The sequence below is a fragment of the Chiloscyllium plagiosum genome, chromosome 5 (assembly GCF_004010195.1).
Source record: "Chiloscyllium plagiosum isolate BGI_BamShark_2017 chromosome 5, ASM401019v2, whole genome shotgun sequence".
NCBI lineage: Eukaryota > Metazoa > Chordata > Chondrichthyes > Orectolobiformes > Hemiscylliidae > Chiloscyllium > Chiloscyllium plagiosum.
This window is the reverse complement of record NC_057714.1, coordinates 56,377,026-56,401,313: the sequence shown is the minus strand read 5'-3', so window position 1 is coordinate 56,401,313 and position 24,288 is coordinate 56,377,026. Positions and strand designations below refer to the sequence as shown.

General features: G+C 38.9%; 1 long non-coding RNA gene across 1 annotated transcript; it reads left to right on the top strand.

Moving 5' to 3' along the window:
- The first annotated feature begins 10,925 nt into the window (after positions 1–10,925).
- LOC122550293 lies at positions 10,926–15,346 on the top strand. The gene is made up of 3 exons (XR_006311798.1): positions 10,926–10,966; positions 11,979–12,051; positions 13,849–15,346. It is a non-coding gene; the product is annotated as an uncharacterized LOC122550293 (long non-coding RNA).
- The last annotated feature ends 8,942 nt before the right edge of the window (positions 15,347–24,288 follow it).

Sequence of the window (24,288 nt, the reverse complement as noted above, 5' to 3'; positions counted from 1 at the left end):
GCAAAAGCAGAGGTGACGTTCTTGGGCCATAACATCGGTCATGGAAGGTTGACCTCACGGAACTCACAGACGAAGGCCATCAAGGAATTTCCATGACCAACCTCAAAGAAAGAGGTGCTTTGACTCTTAGGACTCAGCGGATTCTATCGGAGGTTTGTTCCAAACTTCAGCAGTGTAGTGGCACCATTAACCGATTTGCTGAAGAAGAACACAAGATTTCAGTAGACAGTACAATGCCAGGAGACATTTGGCCATTTCAAATCAATATCAACCACCGTTCCAGTTTTAGCTACACCAAGCTTTTCAAAACCTTTTAAAGTTGCCATCGATGCTAGTGACACTGGAGTTGGAGCTGTACTTCTACAGGAAGATGAGGATGGGATTGAACTGCCAGTTGGTTACTTTTCAAAGAAGATCAACATCCATCAGAGGAAGTACTCCATGATCGAAAAAGAACCTATTGAGTTTGGTCATAGCCTTACAACATTTTAATGTGTAGGTCACGAACAATGTGTCGGAGGCGGTGGTGTATGCAGACCACAATCCTCTGACATTCTGAGATGCTTTAAAACAAGAATATGAGACTATTTCATTGGAGTCTTATGTTACAGACTTTTAATTTAAAACTCATACATGTTGCGGGTCGTAAGAATGTAATCGCAGATGTGCTTCTCGCGGATTTAACTGATAAAGTTTTGATGAGATTTGTATTTATATAATGTTTTATATATTTATAACCTATATATATGTGTATATGTATATGGGAATAAGTTAAGGTGAACTTAGATTAAAATTATCTGTATGTTAGGGTAATGCATTTAAAGAACAGAAAAAAATGAAGCCATCTTTTCATTATGATGGTTCATTTGTTTCTTAAGAGGAAGGTGTTATGAAGGTGTAGAAGTGTACTGTACCTTTACAAAAGTTAAAGGCACCAACTGTTCTGAACAAGACATAATGTAACCTTTTGGTTCTGCAGTTAGTGTAGCTGGTTGTCTGGAGACAAAAACAAATTTGAATTAGGCCAATCAGTTTAAATTATACTCCCAAAATACCAAGCTCCAATCAAGTTTGAATTTAGTTTATTGACAATATTAAATCCAATGACACAATCTGATGCTTTGGGGGTATAAGAGTGGGAAAAAGTGAACAGTTGAGGGGGAACTGCAAAGCCACCAGCATGTACAGACTGCCCAAAACACAACTCTCTTAAAAGTACCTTTATCAGTCAATTTACCCGCATGGGGTAGATCATTCCTGTGTTGCTGACTTAAAGTGGCGGGGGTTTAACCCCGTGTCATAATAATTGGCACAGACTTTGTGGTCTAATGAACCTTTTTCTCTGCTGTATTGTATTGTTTCTTGTTTTATGACACGATGCCCAGTACATTGCATTTGGGAACCTATGAAAAATCTGCTCAATCAGTCGAATTATACTTCATTTATTATGAAAAATCTAATTTATATACAAAAATGACCATGTACAAAGAAGATTCTTAATAATTAGTTTTGTTAGAACAACTTGTATTTATTAAATTAGTGATGCAGTGGTTTCAGCAGCTAAAATTCTGCTATTAGTAAGTTTTAATTTAGTTTATAGAAAGCTAATCAATTCAGGTATTATCTTTCAACAAAAGAAGCTATTAATAGGAAATGAAAATCATTCATATAAAGGGTTATTCAATAGTTTGGTTGATGCCACCTTGCCACAGAAAATTAAATTGATTTGAGCAAACCATTTCAGCAAAATAAAATCAAAGCAATCAACAGATATTCAAAAAGATCTGCCAATTAAAATAAAAATCTCTTGGACTAAAATGGTAGAGGGGTGCCACAGATGCTGCCAGACCTGCAGAGTTTTTCCAGTAATTTCTGATTTTATACTTAATTTCCAGTCTCTTTTTTTCCATAATCATATCTCAGTACTCCCTTCTAAAGCTGGTTTCCTCCCAATTTGTTATTGTCTTTTGTTTCTGTTTTATTTTCACAGACAGATTAAGAGATCTGCATTTGGTCAGTCCAGCAATTATCCAGATTGGGGGTTTTGTACTAACCTCTCCAGGGAAACACTAAGCTGCAGCTTGCCAGGAGGAGTTTTAAACTAGTGACAAAGCTGTTTCTATTTTCTGCCTCTCAAGCTCCTTAACTTCTTACTGTTTTCACTCTGATAACCCAAACAAGAATCCTGATTGGCAGTGTCATCTGAATTGATGAGGCTACTGACAACACAAGATCAAAAAGTGGTAGTCTTAATATTGTGCCCTCAGTTCTGTCATGTAGTTAATAGAGACAGAGAATAAAAGAGGGTTATAAAAATATTGTGCAACTTCCTTAAAATATATTGAATCCTTCTACTTGACACTACAAATAGCCATTAAAAGTCAAGGCATATTTTCATATTATTCATTGAATAAAAGATGTAATGAATATGTTTTGTGGCTACTTTGGCACTTCATTCATCTGATTCGTAATAGAATACATTACAGCCAAAGGAAATGACATTTTTATTCAGTGTGCATTTGATAACTTTGACAGCTAATTCATAGCTTAAAGTGAAAGGTTAGACGTTTCTTGAGAAGAAAATTTCCTCTGATTGTTTTAGAATTAGCTGAAGAATTTTGTTCGCAGTTGTTCCTTTAATTTGGAAGGCTGCTGCTATTCCAATAACATTTGAATTACAAAAGACTGAGGACATTGTGGAAAGTTAAACATTAAAATGTGTGTAAAAATATTTACTTGTAATCAAATGAAAGGAATGCACTTAGAAAGAATTGAAAGACATAGAAAAAAATCATATACTCCTCTGGCTGACTATGTGCTCACATACAGCTGAATTAGTTACTTTGAATGAGTGGATAATTTTATTGTCATTTTACTGATTTAGATTGAAAAGTACAGTGAAAAGCTTCCACTGTCTCCATGATCCGGAGCCATTTTGAATAGAGGAAACTTTCCCTTCTGGTTAGATATTGGATATTAAACACTCATGACTTCAATTGTGTCAGGTTTCTACTCATTTAAGCTGTTGCTATCCCACAGCAGAATCTTTGAGTCATAGAACATAGAACATAGAACAATACAGCACAGAACAGGCCCTTCGGCCCACGATGTTGTGCCGAACATTTGTCCTAGCTTAAGCACCCATCCATGTACCTATCCAATTGCCGCTTAAAGGTTCGCCGTTCCATTGAGAAAAGGCCTAGCACTCTCAACCTATCCTCGTACGACCTGTTCTCCATTCCAGGCAACATCCTGGTAAATCTTCTCTGCACCCTCTCCAAAGCTTCCACATCTTTCCTAAAGTGAGGCGACCAGAACTGCACACAGTACTCCAAATGTGGCCTAACCGAAGTCCTGTACAGTTGCAACATCACTTCACAACTCTTGAATTCAATCCCTCTGCTAATGAACGCTAATACACCATAGGCCTTCTTACAAGCTCTATCCACCTGAGTGGCAACTTTCAAAGACCTATGAACATAGACCCCAAGATCCCTCTGTTCCTCCACCTACCGTTAACCCTGTATTCCGTATTCTTATTTGTCTTTCCAAAATAGACAACCTCACACTTGGCAGGGTTGAACTCCATCTGCCACTCCTCAGCCCAGCTCTGCATCATATCCAAGTCCCTTTGCAGCCGACAACAGCCCTCCTCACTATCCACAACTCCACCAATCTTCGTATCATCTGCAAATTTACTGACCCACCCTTCGACTCCCTCATCCAAGTCAGAAAAAAAATTACGAACAGCAGAGGACCCAAAACTGATCCCTGCGGAACTCCACTTGTAACTGGGCTCCAGGCTGAATATTTACCATCTACCACCACTCTCTGACTTCGACCGGTTAGCCAGTTTTCTATCCAATTGGCCAAATTTCCCTCTATCCCATGCCTCCTGACTTTCCGCATAAGCCTAGAATGGGGAACCTTATCAAATGTCATCCTCATTGTTTGTCATACTTTGAAGAAGTAACATGCAGAATGAATAAAGAGGAAGCAGTGGATATAGTACACTTTGAGTTTCAGGCGGTCTTTGATGAGATGTCACATATTAGGCTACGTAATAAGATAAATGTTGGAGATAGCATATGATCATGGATAGAGGACTGGGTAACTAACAGAAGACAGAGATCGGGGGGGGGGGCGGGGGAGGATCTTCAGGATGGCAACCTCTAACTGGTGACTTGGATAAGGAAAGTGAATGTACAATAGGTTTGTGGAATTCACAAATTGGTGGGAAGACAAATGATGAGGATGATACTAGGAGTCTGCAGTGGGATAGTAAGAGGTTAAGTGAGTAGAAAAACTTATCAGGTGGGATATAATTTGGGGAAATGTGAGGTATAGAGAAATTGAATATTATTAAAATGGGGAAAGATTACAGAAGGCAACTGAAGAGAGGAATTTGGAAGTCCTCATCTATGAATCACAAAAAGTTGGAATCCAAGGACAGTAGGTCATAGGGAAGATAAATAGAATGATGGTCCTTATTTCTAAGAGAATGAATTGTGTAAGAAGGGAGACTTTGTTAAAACCATACAAGGCACTAATCAAACTGCAACTGGAACATTGTGAACATATTTGGGCCCTTTAGCTCAGGAAAGATATACTAGCATTACAGACAGTCCACAGAAGGTTTACTTGGCTGATACCAGGTATGGAAGGACTTTTTCATGAGGAGATATTAAGTAGGTTGGGTCTGTACTCATTGGAACATAGAAGAATGAGAGGTGACTTTATTGAAACATATAAGATTCTTACATAACTTGATGGGATAGATGTGGAAAGGCTTTTTCTCCTTGTGAGATAGTCTAAGACTGAAGGATATAATCTCAAAATAAGGTGTCAGTCATTCAAGACAGAAATGAGGAGACGCACCTTCTCTTACAGGGTTGTGAATCTATTGACTTTGTTATCACAGAGGACTATTGAGGTTGGTGCAATAAGTATATTCAAGACTGAGATAGATTTTTAATCAATAAGGACGTGGAAGTAGTAAGAACTTGGCATGTTGCTGCATGATAGGATATTTGACCAAGGTAAAAGGTGACCTGGCTCTCAGGCTCACAGCTATAGTGCAAAAGTACTGCTGGAGATAAAGCCTGAGGATGTGTAATTCTAGTTGGACAAAATATAGAGAGTGTATCTTAAGTTCGGTAGTCCCTCTGTCCTCGAGCAACATTGGGAACAAAGGGAGTAGCTGCACTGTACTTTTCTTTATCTCAAATTATTGTATTCAACATTACTTAAATGCTGAATGTGCTCTAAGTAAAACAAGCAAAATTGTTTGTATCATTGTATAAATATAGGCTGATTGTTCAGCTCAGGAGAGTGAAGACTGTGGCAGCCTCATTGTGAATTCACAAAAAATAAAGCTTATTGAAACAAGACTCTCAGTCTCACACTAAGTCATTTCCTCAACAAAGGGAACAAAGTGTTATGGAGAAAAGGCAGGAAAGTGGAGTTGAGGATTAGCTGATCAGAAATGATTTCATTGAAAGGTAAATCAGGCTGAATGGTCTACTTCTGTCCCTATGTCTTATGGTCTTATTGATACATATGGTCATAAACTGTTTCAGTATCTGAGGAGTATGAATGGTATTGAACATTGTGTAAACATCATAAAAATTCCGACTGTTGCCCATATGATGGAGTGAAGGTCATTGACGCTGCAGCTAAAGATGGTTGAATAATTTTCCAAAGTTTTGGGCAGTTGCAGGTGGACACCATTGTTGTAGCTGGTGTGAAACTATTTCTGGAGCAGAAGGCCTCAGAATTATAGGCCAGACTTGAGACAGAGATGCTCATTGCTTTCTTTGTTTCAGTAAGATTGTCCAACATGTACTGCTGAAAGATAGCCATCTCAAATGTCACCAGTTTTTTCAACAGATGTGGAGTTTCATATTTTTAGATTAAACCAGATTACCAGTAATTTCCTACTTTAAATTTATGTTTCCATTTCAATTTGTGCTCTAATCAAATCTTGCATTAATTTTGCATTTTTCTGAGACTGTCAATCCAGTTCATATTTATGGAAAATGAAAATAATTATGTTGATTTGTCTATATATTCATTGACTACATGTGCAAAAGTAATTTAAGGTCAAATGAGGAGTTGTAAATTTAAATAGGAATGAATTAGCTATGGACAGATGTTTTCAGAATCACAGGTTATAGTCTGTACTTATCAAGTAAATGAACCTGAATACAGGGAAAGGATTTCCCATTTATTTTGCACCCAATGCCACCTTCAAAAATTCAATAATCAGATATGAGGCGGTGAAGTTGGAAAGTAAAATTCTTTCTACATTATTCATCATTGTTCTTCAACCTTAATTTAACATCATTGTTACAACAGCTTGGCACTTACATTTCTCAAGTAAATCATCCCTATGGCCTTTCTGAATAGAATTACCATCATGTGTGAATATGTACTCATCAGAAAAATGAAATGGCTTTTTTTGATTGCTAGACCTCATACAAACTATTCCAGACATGTAAAAATGCACAGTGTAAGCAAATGTACATGTCTTCCTTTCAAATGTTACTGAAAACATGGATAAAGATATTCTGAATAAAAGTTTCTCTTCTCCACTCTATGATTACCTCCGAGCTTGAAGAACAGCATCACATCTCTCAGTTAGGCAATTTCCTGCCCTCTGAACTCAACAATACGTTTAGCAATTTCAGACCATAACCTCTTTCCTCATTTTGCTTCCTTTATCTTTGCAGGTTTTGGTTTTATCCTCGTTTTTCTCTTGTTTTTGATTTTATACAGTTGCTTTTCATTATTCTGACATTCGCACCTCCTCTAAACGTGATTTTCTTTTGTTTCTTTACTTATCCCTTCCTTTCTATTCACTCTTGGGATGTGAATGCCACATGTCAGAGTTTGCTTTTCAGCTTGTCCACTTGTTGAGTCTTCTGCTTATTGCTGGGTGAATATCAACAGCAACAGCTTGAGGCCATTGCATTGGTCTTGAACAATTAATGTCTGATATGATTAAATTTACCCTACCATTAGACTTGTGGTGGAGCATATTATTTTCCACCGATAGACTTTTGAGAAACATTTTTTGAAGTTTGTCTATAATATTCAGCTTCCAGCTGAGCTTAATGTGTACGTGCCAACCTTTATTCTGCTGTCTGCAAAAGGATTATAATGTGAAGGATTATAATGTGAAGGATAATCACTGCTTTGTATTTCCTGGTTTGCAGTCTGTGTGCATTTGTTGCTTAGCTTGCTTGATGACATCGCTGTTAATGAAGGTCAAAGATGTGCTAAAGCTGATTCTGGAATGAACTGAACTTTGGGAATGGAGAAATCTACACCATGGAGACTGCTGAATCTTTGTGGGAAGATTTCAGCAAGATTTAACATCTAATGCTGTCATAAGAACAAAGAAAATAGGAGTAGGAGTACATCATTTCATTCCTTGAGTCTGCTCCATTTTTCACTTAAATCTTTCACTTAAATTTTTCACTCATCTTCTATCTCAAGGCTATTTTCTCGCAACATTCCACATCCTTTGATATCTTTGCTAATAGAAGTCTATTTACCTCGTCTTGAACATGATCAATGACTGAGCCTTCAAAATTCCAAATTCCAAAGATTCACCCTCTGAGTGAAGAAGTCATTCTCATCTCAGTCCCAAATAGTCTACAGTTTAAATCAGAGATTGTTTCCCCTGGTTCTAGAGCCAGAAGAAACATCCTTGCTGCATCTATCCTGTTGAGTCTACTTGTTTTAATAAGATCACCTCTGATTTTTGTGGACTCTTGAAATTATAGGCTCAATCTCCTCAATCTCTCTTCATTGGATAATCCCACTATTCTAGGAATTAGCCTGGTGAATCTTTGTTGCATTCCTTCTCGGAGACTTCCTTAATAGTTAAGGAGTCCAAATTGTTTGCAATACTCTGAGTGTGGTTTAACCAAGGTTTTTTACAATAGGACCAAGTCATCTTTGCTCAATTTCAATGCTGATTATAAATCTGGACCATTATAAAACAGAGATGGTAGTAATGCTGCCAGATGAAGATGCAGATTTCTTTTTTCCATTTTGTTACTTCTACTCACTGCTTTAGTTTTAACTTGCAGCTAAGTTAAGGGCTTTAGAGAAAACAAAGTTTTTTTGGAAGCCAATAAACCTGAGGATCCATAGCCAGAAATGTAGATCACAAGATTATGGTAAGGATTCTCCTTCTACTGGTTTAGTTCTAACTAGAAATGACTTCTACCTTCCCCTCCGAAATATCCAGAAATCTCAGTTAACAGGCCCAGTTGACTCTGAAAAATCTTCTTTTCTAACCTCTGGGCTTGTGCCAAATTTGGGTGAGCTCTCCCACAGACCAACAAGCAACACCCTGACATAATCATACTCCTTTCTTACAGCCAATGTCTCAGACATCACCATTAATATTTCTGGGTAGGTACAAATTCACACCAGGCTAGTCTATCAAACGCAGACACACTGTGGCATATAATAACGTGGCAGTAGTCCTGAGAGTACTCACCATTGACTCTGCACCCTCTGATGTTATATGGCATAAGGGAAAACATAGACAAGGAAACCTCCTGCCACCTACCACCTAAACAAAATGTCATGCTTATTGACTGCACTGCTCAACAGGCTATCCAGGTGCTTGTGTGGTCAACAGACAGGGTTTAAATATTACACAGAACAAAGTGATGCGCAAAGTGGAGACTGCACCCAAGTGAGACATGGATGTAAGGTGAGATTGTGGATCCAGAGCATTCTGAAAGGAATTGAATGCTGTCTTTACAGGAAAGAAGATAAATAATTGCTTGGTGAATGTTTTATTGTTTTTACTTTTTAAACTGGGGAATTACAATCAAAGTAAATGGAATATTATTTGATATAAGAGAAACATAAGCGCGAGCAGGACTATTGACATTGATTAAAATTTAACTAAGTACTTACTAGTAAATTAGTAAAGTAAAACACAATAAGCATGGCAGGAAATGAGGTGTGTTGCAGCAGTAGCATGAGGGGAGCTCCTGGATGCCAGTATGATAGAAATGGTGTTACCGTTAGGTATCTAAGGCTTGAGGCACTTCAGCTCAGAATGACTGAGTCTGAGCCTAAGGTTTTAACACTGCAATGTATTAAGGGAGTGGCAAAGTTACTTGGACATTTTGTTCCAGAAGGCAGCCGCTTCCCTTAAGCTAGGATCCTCTAATTTATTCGGTGATCAGGACAGGAGTGTGTGACTGTGAGTGAGGCAGGTATGAGGATCCAAAAGGAGAGAAACAAAGTAGCCCCAGCTATTTCAATTGTTGATGAGGTTCATGGTTTTGCAGTTTGTGTGGAGGAGAGCAGGGGCTGCAGTGTAGTAAACTAGGCAGAATACTGTTATACAGGGGCTGTTCAAATGGGAGCATAATTAGAAATTGGGATTTATTTACATCCTTCATTTGTGAAACCAGGCTGTCTGCTGATGGGCAGTCAATGTCCTCTGAACTCCTTGGAGAAGTACTGCACCCCTCCTTTCTTAACCTAACACCTTTCCAACAACACTTACTGTAGAGCACCAAATGAAAATCAAACCCGCCTCACCCGCGAGTTCCATGATGATTCCTTGAAATAAGTCTTATTGAAAGTCCCTTGTACACTGGGAATATGGCAAAGACATTAGCAGAGCCTGCAATATCCACATTTGTAGGCTGGGTTCTATTTGCATGGGTCACTGAATGAAGTTAATAACCTTCTCATACTGCACCCCTCTGACATTCATATGACAGGGCCAAGTCAGTGTTCTTACAAGGCTGGTGCAACATATGAGCTGCACTATAGAGTAAAATTTCACGGTCAATGACCTTTTGCCAGAACTGTTCTGATGAAAGGATCTCAAACATTAACACTGTCTCCATCCACTGATGCTGCCAGTCCAGCAGATTACTTCCAGTATCGTCTTCATTTTATTCCCAAGTTCCAGCATTCAGAGTGTTTTGCTACCCCACTTAAGAGCGTATAATAATATTAAATTGTGAATGAAACACTCTTGGGATCTTTACAAAAGAGGTTAATTAATCTGGAATCTACATTGCATTTTTATTGGTGATTCAGACTTCATTTGGATGCTCAAGATTTCAAAACTTGAAGCAGCAGATGGGATGACTACAGGATAATGAAGTGGTTATTAGTGATTGTATCAGCTGTCTTCTAGTAGCTACTTATCATTCTGACTGTGATCATTACAGCTCTCATGGGCACATTCTACTCTTGGGGAACGTGGCATCTAAATAGTTGCATACTTCTAGTTTAAGCATTTTTATTTTAACTGAATAAATACGCCAAGTCAAGTTTATTTCTTGCTTCATTGACCATTTGATTTCAATTTTGATCAGTCTTTTGTTTTTGAAAAATAAGAAAGCCAGCTTCAGCCAGAAATGTATGAGTTTCTAAGTGTTTTTGTTTGCAATTAAAATGTGAATTAAAGGTGCTCCAGTGCGAACTCACAAACTGTCAGAATTAAGATAACAGTCAGCATTTCCATTTGTCAGCTTATTAGCTTTCACAAGTAATATTAGATTTTCCCACTTGAATTGAGGGTAGCCATGTGAACCAATATGAGTAGGAATGGTGTTTGTTATGAAGTTGAAGGCATGTACTATACCTTTAAGAGAGAGTGAATGCAGGCACCTGTCATGTGACTGACAGCAGTCTCAGCATGTCCTGGAAAATTGGAAGTATGTAGCATTTGGCTGTGAAACAAATACCCGAGCTTGGTTGCAATGTTTTCATAACAGTTCAAATTTAACCAGTCAGTTCAAATTATGTCCCAAGATATTAAAACCTAATCGAATTTTACTGTTTTGACAACATTGAACCAATGAGTTGATCTGATGTTTTGGGGTATAAAATGCAGGCATTTTGGACAGTTAGCCAAAGAAAGGCCACCATCTGCCATTGTCAGACAGACTGCCTGAAAACTATCTAAAAGGTACCTTTCCATATGAAAAATACATGCAGCAGAAGACCAAAAATGACTCAGGGAGATCTACAAACAGAGGATTGACACCACTGTCTGAGTTTTGAAAAGTGATTTGCTGTAAATTTAATAGGGGCTTTATTGGATTAGTATATTGTTATAGAGTGGTAGATTGATAACAAACCTTAAGACAAGGGTGGCTTGGAGTTGTAAATAGTTGTTGTTTAATGTTCACTTTTGGAGTTAAAGAATAAAATGGTCATTTTTATTCTTTTAAGTAGTGGAATTTGGGGTAGTTCTCTGTCACTTATATGTAACAGATTACAAGGCGAGGTGAGCTTTGAGCTTTTCTGTGTGTTTGGTTTACTTAGTATAAGAGTTTACCCATGTCGTAACATGTTCATTGGCCATGACCTTGCAATAGAAATGTTTTAAAAAATGAATTGGTGGCTTCTTCAGATCTTATTAATCAAAATACAAGTAGGTTGAAGTCAGTAATTCTGATTCACCAAAGAGTAGGGAGCTCAACTGGACTGAATATTCAGGAGAAGTCAAGGGACAAAAAATACCAATGAATGGGAAGGGGCCTGAGAACTTACCCAATCTGTTCATCATGACAGTTAATATTTTTGAATAGTTCAATGAATGCTCATCAAGGGACATAGCTATAGATAAGTTGCACTTTGAGTGTGGGACAGGCCAGGAATTAATTGGTTGACACTCAGTGGAAAGTCAGTTATGGCTGTTTCAAGGAATTCAGTGGCATCATGAAAGAGTTAGGAGAACAGGGCATGGGAACGTTGTGACCATTTCATGCATGTAGCATTGAGTTTCCACACGTCGTGGGGTTTGTCACCCTCCTGGTGTCCTGGGACATGAAAGCAAAGGACGAAGCTTCCAGACATACTGAGGGTAGGGGCAGTGAGCATAAGGAAGAAACACTGACTCTTTTTTTTATTGTATCAGTTTTATATGGCAGGAATGACAAATAAAATCTACTCTATTCTACTCCGTCTGATAATAGATTCATGTCACAGATTTTCGTCTGGTGCCAATGAGATCCAGTAGCCACCTCTGCAAGAGACAGGGAGCTCTGGGTAGGTATAGACTCAGAAATGTGTGTTGTGGTTGCCAAAATCTTCAAAGCTAGCATCATTCCCTTTCAACTTCTTCCAAGACATCTTGCAAACAGTTGCACACAGCTGTAATGTGTAGATCACTGGTGTTTAATATAAGATATCTTGATAGTGTAGTTAATTCAAGATGTGGCTTCAAAGGCACAGGCAGGAGTGGGTTTCACTCTTTCACCTTTATTCCTTTATTTTTCCATTTAATACTAGGAATGATTATAATGTTAACTTTTAATTTTATTTATTTAGTTTTCTACTTAGAACAATGTTAATACTTTACTTTTAACTGTTTCTTTATGTTGCTACTTGAACCTAAGTTTTGTACCTCACATGATGCTGTGTGTCAACATTGTACACTTTTCACTGTGCTCCTCTAATTCTCTACTTGACTAGATGTGGCAATAAAGCTTACACCAAATCAAATCAAATCAAATATTATTGTATTCCTCAAGTGAAAAACATCTTTAAGACTCCAAGTCTCCAAGGTAGTCAATATCTATTCACTCAGATTCATCAATAGGATAGGCATCCATCCCTATAATGTGTACCTGTCTGCGACCAGGACTGTTGGAGTTGCCGACATGTCTATGCTCGTTTTTCTCTGAGCTGCCATGTGTCCTTCAATCTCCAGAAGCCTACACAACCATGGCTCTTCATCTTATGATCCAAGCTGAGTGGATGGCTTCTAGGTGACAAGGAACATCTCTTGCAAAGATGGTTCTTTTGTGTGGGAACCCAAGACAGGTCCACTCCAGTCAAAGTCATGACCTTGCTAGGGTAACTGTAAGTTCTGATACATGGATCAAACAGGAGGCAACCTGCAGTCTGTCCTCCAAGGTTTCCGATGATTGTGAGCTGTGAGATATGGTACCCTCCATCTCCTTGGTATATCTAAATCCTTGACTGGTACAACTAGCATCCTTCCAGGAAACCCTTGCATCATTAGAATATTGACTGGTTAGGATTTTGTGTCATACATCATGTGACTGACAGAATACTGTTCTTGCCTGCCATCTCTGTGACATTGCTCTCCACAAAGGTTGGCCACTCTTAATAAACGAGGTCGCACTCTCAAAACTTTAACCCATTTTGACATATATGAATTGAATGGAAATCCCCATGCTCTAACCATAACTCCCACTACCCCAGGGACACTAATTCCCACAGATTTTCCTTTTCTGTGATTTCTGAGGCCTCCTGCACTCAGCTAAGCAAGGCTGTGTCTGTCATTTCAGCACTGTAGCCAGTCCTGTGGCAGAGTCCCTGTTCTCAAGGGCAGGTTGGCAGCTGCCAGGGGAAGCCAGGCCCAGCACCTGCTGGGGCTGCTGGAAAATCAGTAAGCCCTGCCCTCCATCACCCCACTCAGTGATCCTCAGATCGAAAGTGGGACAAAGAGCCTTGAGGCTAGTCAACGCTCTTGAGAGGTGGCATGGTGGCTCAGTGGTTAGCACTGCTGCTTCACAGCACCAGGGTCCCAGGTTCGATTCCAGCCTCGAGTGACCTGTCTGTGTGGAGTTTGCACATTCTCCCCGTGTTTGCGTGGGTTTGCTCCGGGTTCCTCCCACAGTCCAAAGATGTGCAGGTTAGGTGAATTGGCCATGCTAAATTGCCCATAGTGTTAGGTGCATTAGTCAGAGGGAAATGGGTCTAGGTGAGTTACTCTTTGGAGGGTCGGTGTGGACTTGTTGGGCTGAAGGGCCTGTTTCCGCACTGTAGGGAATTTTATCTAATCTAATCTAATCAATGTGATGCTTTCTCATATAGGGCAGTACCACCAGAGAGCCAGCTGGAGAGAAAACCACATACAGGATCCTTTGCAGTCTCCAAACAGGACACTGCAGAGGTGGCCTTCCACCTCCACTCTGCCTACTCTCCCCTGACACTAGGAAGCTCCGACTGAGGAGTGGATCTTCAAGAAGACCCTTGACATGTTTGATCTGCCCAGAACCATACACGTGGGGTTGGCCAAACAAAACCCCAGGATCAACAGGCTCCATTACAGAATAGGCTCCCTCGTCATTACCTGCAGAGTGGAGGAGCTGAGTGCAGCATTGCAGGAAGGACAGCAGGAGAAAAATGTCACGATTGCTGGAAGCTGACAAACATGTGCACAACATATCTGGTGGAAGTAGATTTCTTAAACCCTTGTGCCTCATCATTCATGAATTTGTTGCTGTATCTGATTTTCCTGTAGAGGCTTTGTAGTGCCCTGTAGCATTACTCAATTGATAGCCAGAATGATGCACACTGGCTAGGGGTCTGTGATGGTTACCCCTGATTCCATTTCAATTATTTGACAATGTTTGTACACGGCATCAGCTCACTCCAACACCTCAACTCCCCCCTCATCATCATTACCTACTGTCCAGCTGCAAACACAGGAGTTCCCCAACGGTAATGGTGATAGCGAGGTGCAACAGACGTGGTCAATGCTGCAGAATGGCTGGAGTGCTCACCCAGCATGCCTATGTGGCCAACATTTCACCTGTTTGAGGACAATATGTTCCACTGTGAAAGCCCAGTGGACATTTGCAGGTGCAGTTCCCTCCCTTACAAGTTTGTAATCTTAACCCTCCTATTGCGAGTCACTCCACAGCCATTCGCTTGAATGTTGCATGCTGTCCATGTGCTTCATGATGGGCGGTGACAGCGGGTGGTCTTCTGCGGGTGACTTTAGCCTCAGAATTAATGTGCCATTGCAACGCCCAACGTCACATTCTCCATTTTAGGTGCCCGTTCTGTTAATCTTACAAGGTTCGTACTTCCACAGGTTAGCACCTGTATGTGCAAATAGAACTTCATGCCTGTTCCTCCATTCTCCCCACTCCACCATATTCTCCAGCCCCTTCCTTCTTAGCTTCTGTGAATAGAGATGATAATGGCCTGTCACTTCAAGCAATCTGACCTGCAGTGCCAGCTCCCATCTGCCCAGCTCCCTGCAAGTAGATATACATATCCCAACTTCATCCACCCTGCAACACTAGCCCCTATGGAGACAAAAGGCTGATGATGTGCATCCTACAACACAATGGTACAGTCTCCCTGTACAATACAACTGTATGCCTGACCAAGGCTAAAGCCCAGGACTAGTATGGTAGACTATCTTTAATAAACTGTGCTGGGGCCCCCTCACAGGAAGATAGGATAGTATAGAAGGCATTTGGTATGCTTTCCTTTATTGGTCAGAGTATTGAGTACAGGAGTTGGGAGGTCATGTTGCAGCTGTACAGGACATTGGTAAGGTCAGGTGAACACATGCTGAGAGAACAAAGGAGCAGTCCTGGTAGACGTCAGGTAATGGATTCCTTTCCCAGAGCAGTACCTATATCCAATGTAGCTGTACATGATTGGTTGCCAGTGTGCCATCCTAGGTCTGACTGCATTTCAAGGGTAAATGCCAGTACATTAGAGAATGCCAGAATGGTGTTGTTGCCTCCTAAAATGGGGCGCAAATGTCCCTTTCGGAAGAGTGCGGGTGGCTGGTGCTGCTGGATTGTGCCCTGCTCTCCTGTTTATCCAGGGTCAATAACATGGATCTTTTGAAGAGTTGAAACTACAAGAATCTGAACTGGATTCTATTTCGAGTTTGCCCAATGGTGAGTTGGACTGTTCACAAACAATGATGAGCATCAATTCTGAAATGTCATTGCCTAGCAAGATTCTCATCATGCTGCTTGAGAAAAATGAACAAGATGTGGAAAGCTGGATTCAACATTGAGAAAGGCCTCACCGATTACTTTATTTAATTCTACCACTCATCAGACCATAGCCAACCTTGTTGGGTTTTTGTGTGCATTTTACAACTGGTGAAGATAAACAAGCTTCAGTTTAGAAGGTCAAAGTTTCTACTTACGCTGAAAGGAAACACTTAAAGCTTATAGAGAAATATTTTTATGTTTGTTTTACTTTGAGTTTTGAGCAGTATCATGAATCTCTTGCATGAAGATTGCTGTAAAGACTATTGTTTCTGAGAAGGGGAGGATATGGTGAAACAATAAAGAGTTAGTGATGTTCCTTGACTAGAGTTGTTGGAACAAAACACTGAAGAGCTTATGTTTATCTAAATGTGGTTAGATTCAGATTTAGAATAGCCCCAGGAAGAAGCTATCTCCAGTTCCAGTGTATCAGTTAAAGTCTCAAATGATGCATATTTATTGAGGAGTGGGAGAGAGGGACACTGGTGTGAGTTCTGTATGTGTGATGTTTTTGACTTGTGCGTTGAGTATGTTGTTTTTTGGTACTGTACTAGGGGCATATTTTAGGTACTAAGCAACAGCTTTTGTTTCTTTCTTCCCAATTTGAAACAACAGTTGTTTGGGAATAATGTAATTATACCTTTGCAGTGTGTTTAAAAATCTCTGAATTTGTATTTAAAAAAAGGCATTTGGATTTATTCTATTTTATCTTGAATCGTTTTGTTAATAAATTTCTGTTTTATTGTTGTAGCAAAACCTGTATCATTGCATGCTTATGGTTCACTAAGAAATCACTTCACTAAAAAAAATCAAATTATGATCTACTGAACTAAATTTTAATCTGAGAACATCCATTTATATTGTCAGTTGAGATCATAGCATGACTACAGAAGTAAATGTGAAATGCTCAAACAGTAATTCCTGATATTGCTTAATGCTTACTATTCCACTGGCAGAGTGCATTTGTTCGTGTAAATAAGGTTTTTATGTCGAGTCATATCTGCATTGTTCAGTTAGTGGAACGATGTTGTGATGTAGGATTTTTACCACTTATTCCTTTCCATTCTGTTGGTAACAGTTTGTAGATCAGGGGGAGAAATATTCAGACCATTCAGACAGTTATAGTATTTTCCTTATGGAGGATCTTGGCAAAAAAGTTAGTTTCTTTTTTAAATTCGATATGAGGGTGTCCTCATGTGTAAAACAGGCAAGTATATTATAAACCTAGCTCATGCTAATACTGGGTAAACCATATCCTAACTGGAGACCTGTTTTGAAAGACCAAGAGTTTTATTTTTGCTATTGGTTTACCACAGTTGTTTAGTCATTGAACAAATTCACAAGAAACCGTCCATATTCTTTTAATGAGAGAACATGAATGCTTATTATAAATAAAAGGTAACAATATATATTAGACTATACACAAACTATATGACATAGTCATATTACAAAAATCAAAAATAAAGCTTAAACACTTTGACCCTCACCAATAACATTACAGATTCTCAAACAAGTCGCCCTGTCTTCACTTTAATGTTCCTTATACAAGTTGATATGACTGTAATTAAGTTATTTTCAGAATTTTAATTTTCCTATTATCTGTACAATTTTCTTGTCATTATACATATTCTCTTAATACAGATTTCACTTTGACAATAACAATTTCACATTATATACACAAGCACTTGACATAATAAACAACTTCATAACCATTTTCTACTGTAGTCCATTTTAATCATAATACAGTCAAAAACAAATATGATGAAAAAGCCTAAGCAACCCCAATGAGGGCCCTTCTGTCTACAGAAATGATCCTCACATTGTAGTTATGGTTTAGAGTTTAAACTCTAATGAACAACCTCAAATTCTGGTTATGAAACCTTTTAAGGAAAGTGAGTGAATTATGATCCAAATAAAGAAAAATCTCTGCAGAATCATTAGGTATGTAAACTTCTTAATGGTGTCAGCCAATACTAATTTCAAAACCTCTTCTTTTAACAATTAAATATTTCATTCGACATGCATTTAGTTGCATGAAAAATAACTGAAAAAATGTTTAAACATCATCTTCCCCTTCTGTTATCCCACGGCATAAGGCTGACATTGTCAACATCAACATCGAGTTTTAATGACTTTAGGGTAATTCAGTCATTCTAAAACCAATTGTGGGAATCAACATAGCTTTCAAATTGTCCAAGATGCTTCAGTTTTCCTTTGTCCATTCAAATGTTTTGTCACTTAAAACAAAACATTGCTCTGTTGGAATTCAGCGTGAACTTATGATAAAATCCACTCACTTTGCTTTACCACAACATTCATCATTTTGTCTTAGACATAGAAACTCGAAGATTACTCTTATTTTTGCTCCACTATGTGTTATTTGGCTTAGTTCCCCAGTGTAACCCAAAGTCTTCACTTTAATATTGGCAAGCTCATTTTTGGTCAGGTAATGTGGGTCTTTGTAAGTGCTAAAAAATGTGTTCAAGTGTTGCAAATGTTCCTCCCAGATTTGAGCACAACCAACTTGTGATTCGTTCAATGTCCATGTTGTTCACTAAAACATTACTAGTGTATTTTTCATTTTAAATGGCATTAATTTAACATTGACAAGGACCATCCAAATGTATAAAATTGTGTCAATCATTGGAATTGCTAATACCTTTTCATCAAATCATTTATTATAATGAACTGTGATTTTTTTAATCCTCTCAAAATTCTCCACTGAGTTAATTGTTGAGATACAAATCTGCCTTTAACTTTGTGAAATCTTTGGCATCATCACAGCTGTTGTGCTTCAGTAACTATAACTCAGTTCAATAATGAATGCGGATTTCTCCAGTTTCCTCATTTCCCCTCCCCCCACCTTTTCTCAGTCCCAGCCCTCAGACTCAGCACCGCCTTCTTGACCAGCAATCTTCTTCCCGACCTCTCCGCCCCCACTCCCTCTCCGGCCTATCACCCTCACCTTAACCTCATTCCACCTATCGCATTCCCAACGCCACTCCCCCAAGTCCCTCCTCCCTACCTTTTATCTTTGCCTGCTTGGCACACCCTCCTCATTCCTGAAGAAGGCCTTATGCCTGAAATGTCGATTCTCCTTCTCCTTGGATGCTGCCTGACCTGCTGTGCTTTTCCAGCAACACATTTTTAATCAATCATGTCATTGTCCATCATGAACTTGATACCTTTTCTCACCTTTGCTAAATTGCCTAGGTTGAGTCTCTAAGCATGTTGTTAATAGGTAATAAATTCCCCACATTGACATTGTGCATAGTATGGCCTAATTATGTTATGATCCTAATTTTGTGGGCAGCACGGTGGCACAGTGGTTAGCACTGTTGCCTCACAGCACGGATTCAATTCCTGCCTCAGGCAACTGTCTGTGTGGAGTTTGCACATTCTCCCCGTGTCTGCGTGGGTTTCCTCCGGGTGGTCTAGTTTCCTCCGACAGTCCAAAAATGTGCAGGTTAGGTGAATTGGCGATGCTAAATTACCTGTAGTGTTAGGTGAAAGGGTAAATGTAGGGGAATGGGTCTGGGTGGGTTGCTCTTCAGAGGGTCGGAGTGGACTTGTTGGGTTGAAGGGCCTATTTCCACACTGTAAGTAATCTAATTAAAACCTTTTTTTGTTTTGGTGAAGTGATCTCTTACTGAAACATAAACATAATATTGCCATTCTAACCTAAATATTAACAAAAAAACAGAAGTATATTAACAAAACAAATGAAGATAAAATAGAATAAATCACACCATTTGTTTCAAATATAAATTCAACGTGTTTTAAATAAGCAGCAAAAATATAATCCTGTTGATACAAAATACTATATCAATTAAAAAGAGAAATACCTTTTCATATAGTTCACAAATTCATCCTTGTTACAATGCACAAACACAACTTGTACAATACTCACTCAAAGATCCAATATCCAACACCTCAATTGGTTTAACACACTTGTGATGTCAACTTGTGACAGGAACTGCAGGTGACTTCTTCCTGGATCTTTTAAACCCCCTGAAGTTACTCTTCAGAGCTTATATGAACAATTCTCATCTAAGTCTAACTCTTTACTCTAAGGCAACATAGTTAAGCATATCCTTCTCTTCTTAGGAGCATTGGTCTTCGCTGTCATCTCATTCCAAACATCTGCCCAAAACTCAACATAAAATTGAAACAAATGTCTTCCTTTCTACACTATGGGCAACTCACTTAAGTATAAAAAAAAGCTCCTGAAAATGGTAACATTAAGGACCCATTGTTTACCTTGCTGTGCACCACAATTATCTTTGTGATACACAAAAAATACATTGTTTAAAATCAGCCCTCAAAAACTGTTCTAAAAGAAATCACAATAGCCACAGAACTATTTACAAGTTAATTATTAAATCTAGACACGCAGAATACCCAAAAGTTAGTACCCTAGACTCACAATAAATGATATATGATAACTGAAGGATCTACTTTTGAATTTTCAATTTCAGATTCATTGATATTTTCCATTTCACTCCCTGTTTCATTAACCACTTGAAATCTCTTGTGTTCTTCCTAACATCCCTGCAGTAGAACTGTTTTAATCAAATATTGCTGACCTTTTTCCCATGTGGATTACACACTACATTATTTCATTTCATTTTCATTCAGTAAGGTCCCTTAATACTTACTTTTCATAGTTCACCAGAGACATGTAACAATTCTAACACCTTGTGTCTAGCTACAAAGTTTAGAGAATTGGGTTTTTTAAAGATCTGCTCTTGCTTAAATTTTTGTTGTGCATTTTTCAAATCTTTCTGACCAACTCACGTTCTTGGATATTTTTTCTTTGAAATTTTGGACTTAGGTCAAAAGTGTAGCTTGGAGCTTCAGTTTACTTTTTTTATTTAAATTGACTCAAGGGGTCATTTCACCTCATGCACATGTGTTAGTTCAAGAGGATTGACTCTTATGGATTCATGAGGAGCATTCCTAATGACAAAGAGAGATAAGGAAATCCCTTCAACACCACCATTTTTACAATAGTTTTAATACCAGTCTTCAACTTTAATGTCATCTTTCTAACATTCCATGAGATTTGGGATGATAAGCTGAAAACATGAATTATTTTATCTCAAAATCATTCATTGTGCCTTTAAATATTTGTGGCATCACACATTTATCTGATTGTTTTCCTTGAATAATACAAATCTTGTAGAAAATTGAACTAACTCCTCTCGTACAATTTTTGCTGTAACATTTTCCCAAAAGCTCTGCCTCAATCAAAATATCCATAATTAGTAAAATTCCCCTTCTTGGTTTTAGATAGGGATCCTACACAATCTCTTAAGACCCTGCCAAATGATTGTTTAAAAAGCTGTTATCAGGATCAGAGGTGCAAATTTAATTGTTGGTGGGTATCTGGTGTGTATGATATTCCTGGGGAAAAAAAATCATATTCTTGTGCAATCCTGATGTTTAAAAATGTTATTTTTTATTCTTTCTCTTTCTCTAACAAATTTTACAAATGTCTGATTAGGTTTTTCTTCTTACAGTCCAAAATTTTAATTGATAAACTAAAGAAACATACTCATAAATATCAGTCTTTTATAGTCTGTAGATTGTTCTTCCGGTAATCTGTAGTCCACATTCATAGCTGTACCTGTCAGGACACTGACTAACAGCCTATCAAAACATCTTCAGTATCACAGCTATCATTTCAAATGAGGTGAAATATCTTACAATTCAATCCACGTCAACATAGTCACTAAATACACACTTCTAATTAAATCAAAACCCTCACTAGAATCAATATTACTCTCTGAACTCTTACATCTTCTTTATTTGTTTATTCTAAGTTTTTCCATAAACAAGTTATGTTGTCTGGTTGTCTTCTTGCTTTTTGCATTTCAAGCTTTTTAATTTCCATTTCCCTTGTTTTTAGTTTCTCCTCTTTTCCCATTTCAGGCTGTTTTATTTACAGCTCTTTCCATGTTTCTTTTTTTGTTCCATTTTCTACTGTTTCTAATTCTCATTTTGTCTCATTTTACCACTCTCCATTTCTGTTGTTATATTTTTCCCTCTTCACTTATCTTTTTTCATTCTTCTTCTTCATGTACTTCTCTACTTTCAATTGAATATTCATTCAGTGTGGCCCTGGAAAAGCACAGCAGGTCAGGCAGCATCTGAGTGGCAGGAGAATCAAGCCCTTCATCAGGAATGTGTTGGGGGGAAGGGGGCTGAGAGATACTTAGGAGGGTATGGGTGGGGTGAGGTAAAGGTAGATAGGGAGGCCATGGGAGATGATGGCGGGGGGGAGAGTGACGGTGATAGGTTGGAGGGGAAGGTGGAGCGGATAGGTGGGAAGGAAGATGGACAGGTAGGACAGTTCAAGAGGGTGGTGCTGGGTTGGACGATTGGATCTGGGATGAGGTGGGGGGAGGGGAGATTAGGAAACTGGTGAAGTCAACGTTGATGCTGTTAGGGTGAAGGGTCCAAAGGTGGAAGATGAGGCATTCTTGCACATCCAAACATCTCATCTACTATTTCCATTGCTCTTGATGTGGTTTCCTCTACACTGGGGAGACAGGACACCAACTCATGGAACGTTTCAGGGAACATCTCTGGGACACAGGCACCAAACAACTCCACTGCCCTTTGACCAACCACTTCAATTCCCCCTCCCACTTTGCAAGGACATGCAAGTCCTGAGCGTCCTCCACTGCCAAATCTAAGCCACTTGCCAACTGGAGGAAAAATGCCTCAACTTCTGCCTTGGGACTCTCCAATCACACGGCATCAATGTAGACTTCATTAGTTTCCAAATCTCCCTCCTCCCACCTCATCCCAGCGCTCGGCAACTCAGCACCACCCTCTTGAACTGTCTTACATGTCCATCTTCCTTCCCCACCATCTGCTCCACTCTCCCTTCCAACCTATCATTATCACTCCCAGCTGCATCAACCTATCACCTTTTCAGCTACCTTCCTCCAACTTCACCCTCCTATTTATCTCCTAGCCTCCTTCCCCTCCCTATATTCCTGATGATGTGCTTGTGCCCGAAATGTCGATTCTCCTGCTCCTTGGATGCTACCTGATCTGCTTTGCATTTCCAGCGCCACACTTTTTAACTCTGATTTCCAGCATTTGCAGTCCTCACTTTCTCCTGAATCTTTATTAAGTCTAATAGTGTCACATAAATTTCAGGTGTCCCTCCATCTATCTCTAAGTTTGGCTAATCACTTTAAGAATCTCATGCTTACCAGAACCTCCTTTTATATACCCAATAACATTCTTACTGTACCCTCAAATATTTGACATCATCTATTTTTCTATTTCTCACTCCCAGGGAAGTGCTATTGACAGACACATCTATTTTAAAAAGTTAACCATGTAACATACTTCACACTAAATCTCTCATTTTCATTTTGCATCTCCATTTGTAAGAATTTGCAAATCTCAATGAAATTCCCAAATTTCAATCCTAAATGAGTCCCCACTTTGTTGTGTTCCCAACTGACGGTAATACTGGTCAATTCAAAATTCAAAGTGTGAATTGTCTTGATATACCATGCGTTTTAATTTTGCAATTTGTTTATTGTAGTAGTCAGTCACTGAAATTATTTACAAAGACTTACCAATATACTTTTAACAGAAGAACACAAAGGTATTGCAAACAAAAGCAAAATGACTATCAATATTACACTATACAAATATTATATGAAGCAGTCTTACTACAAATATCTGATATAAGTCTTCAACTCTTTGACCCTCAACAATATATTCAAACTTCATTGAAGGGGTGATCCTGTCTCCGCTTTCAAGTTCCTTGTCCATTTGGCCTGACCATCATCGCTTTCATTTTGTCAAATGTCTGCATTCACTCAATACTATTGCTTTAATTAATGTCCCTTCTCGAGACACTTAAACTTCTGATGCAGCTCACTTATTTTTCTAAGATAACTTTCTTAAGCTCATCATCTTTCATTTCTGAAGCTTTTCTCTTACTAACATTAAGCCACTCAGGTCTCTTTTTTTCCTGCATTGTTTTGTAGAGCGCTGAACTGCACTGCTGCTGTTACAGAACTTTTGTGTCTTAATAACCTACTTCACTTTGAATGAAATCTGTACCCTCTTACTGATCTTCTGTCTTTGTTTTTCCTCTTCATTTAAAATGTGTTTCCTCTCATTTTTGCTATTCCATTAGCATTATTAGGACATTGTGATGCCCAACTGTTAGAGAGTATTTCTTTGATTAGATTTGATTTCCTACAATGTGGGGACAGGCCCTTCAGCCCAACAAGTCCACATTGATCCTCCAAAGAGCAACCCACCCAGACCCATTCCCTACGTTTACCCCATCACCTAACACTACGGGCAATTTAGCATGGCCAATTCACCTGACCTGCACATTTTTGGACTGTGGGAGGAAACCGGAGCACCCGGAGGAAACCCACGCAGACACAGGGAGAATGTGCAAACTCCACACAGACAGTTGCCTGAGGCAGGAATTGAATCCGTGCTGTGAGGCAACAGTGCTAAC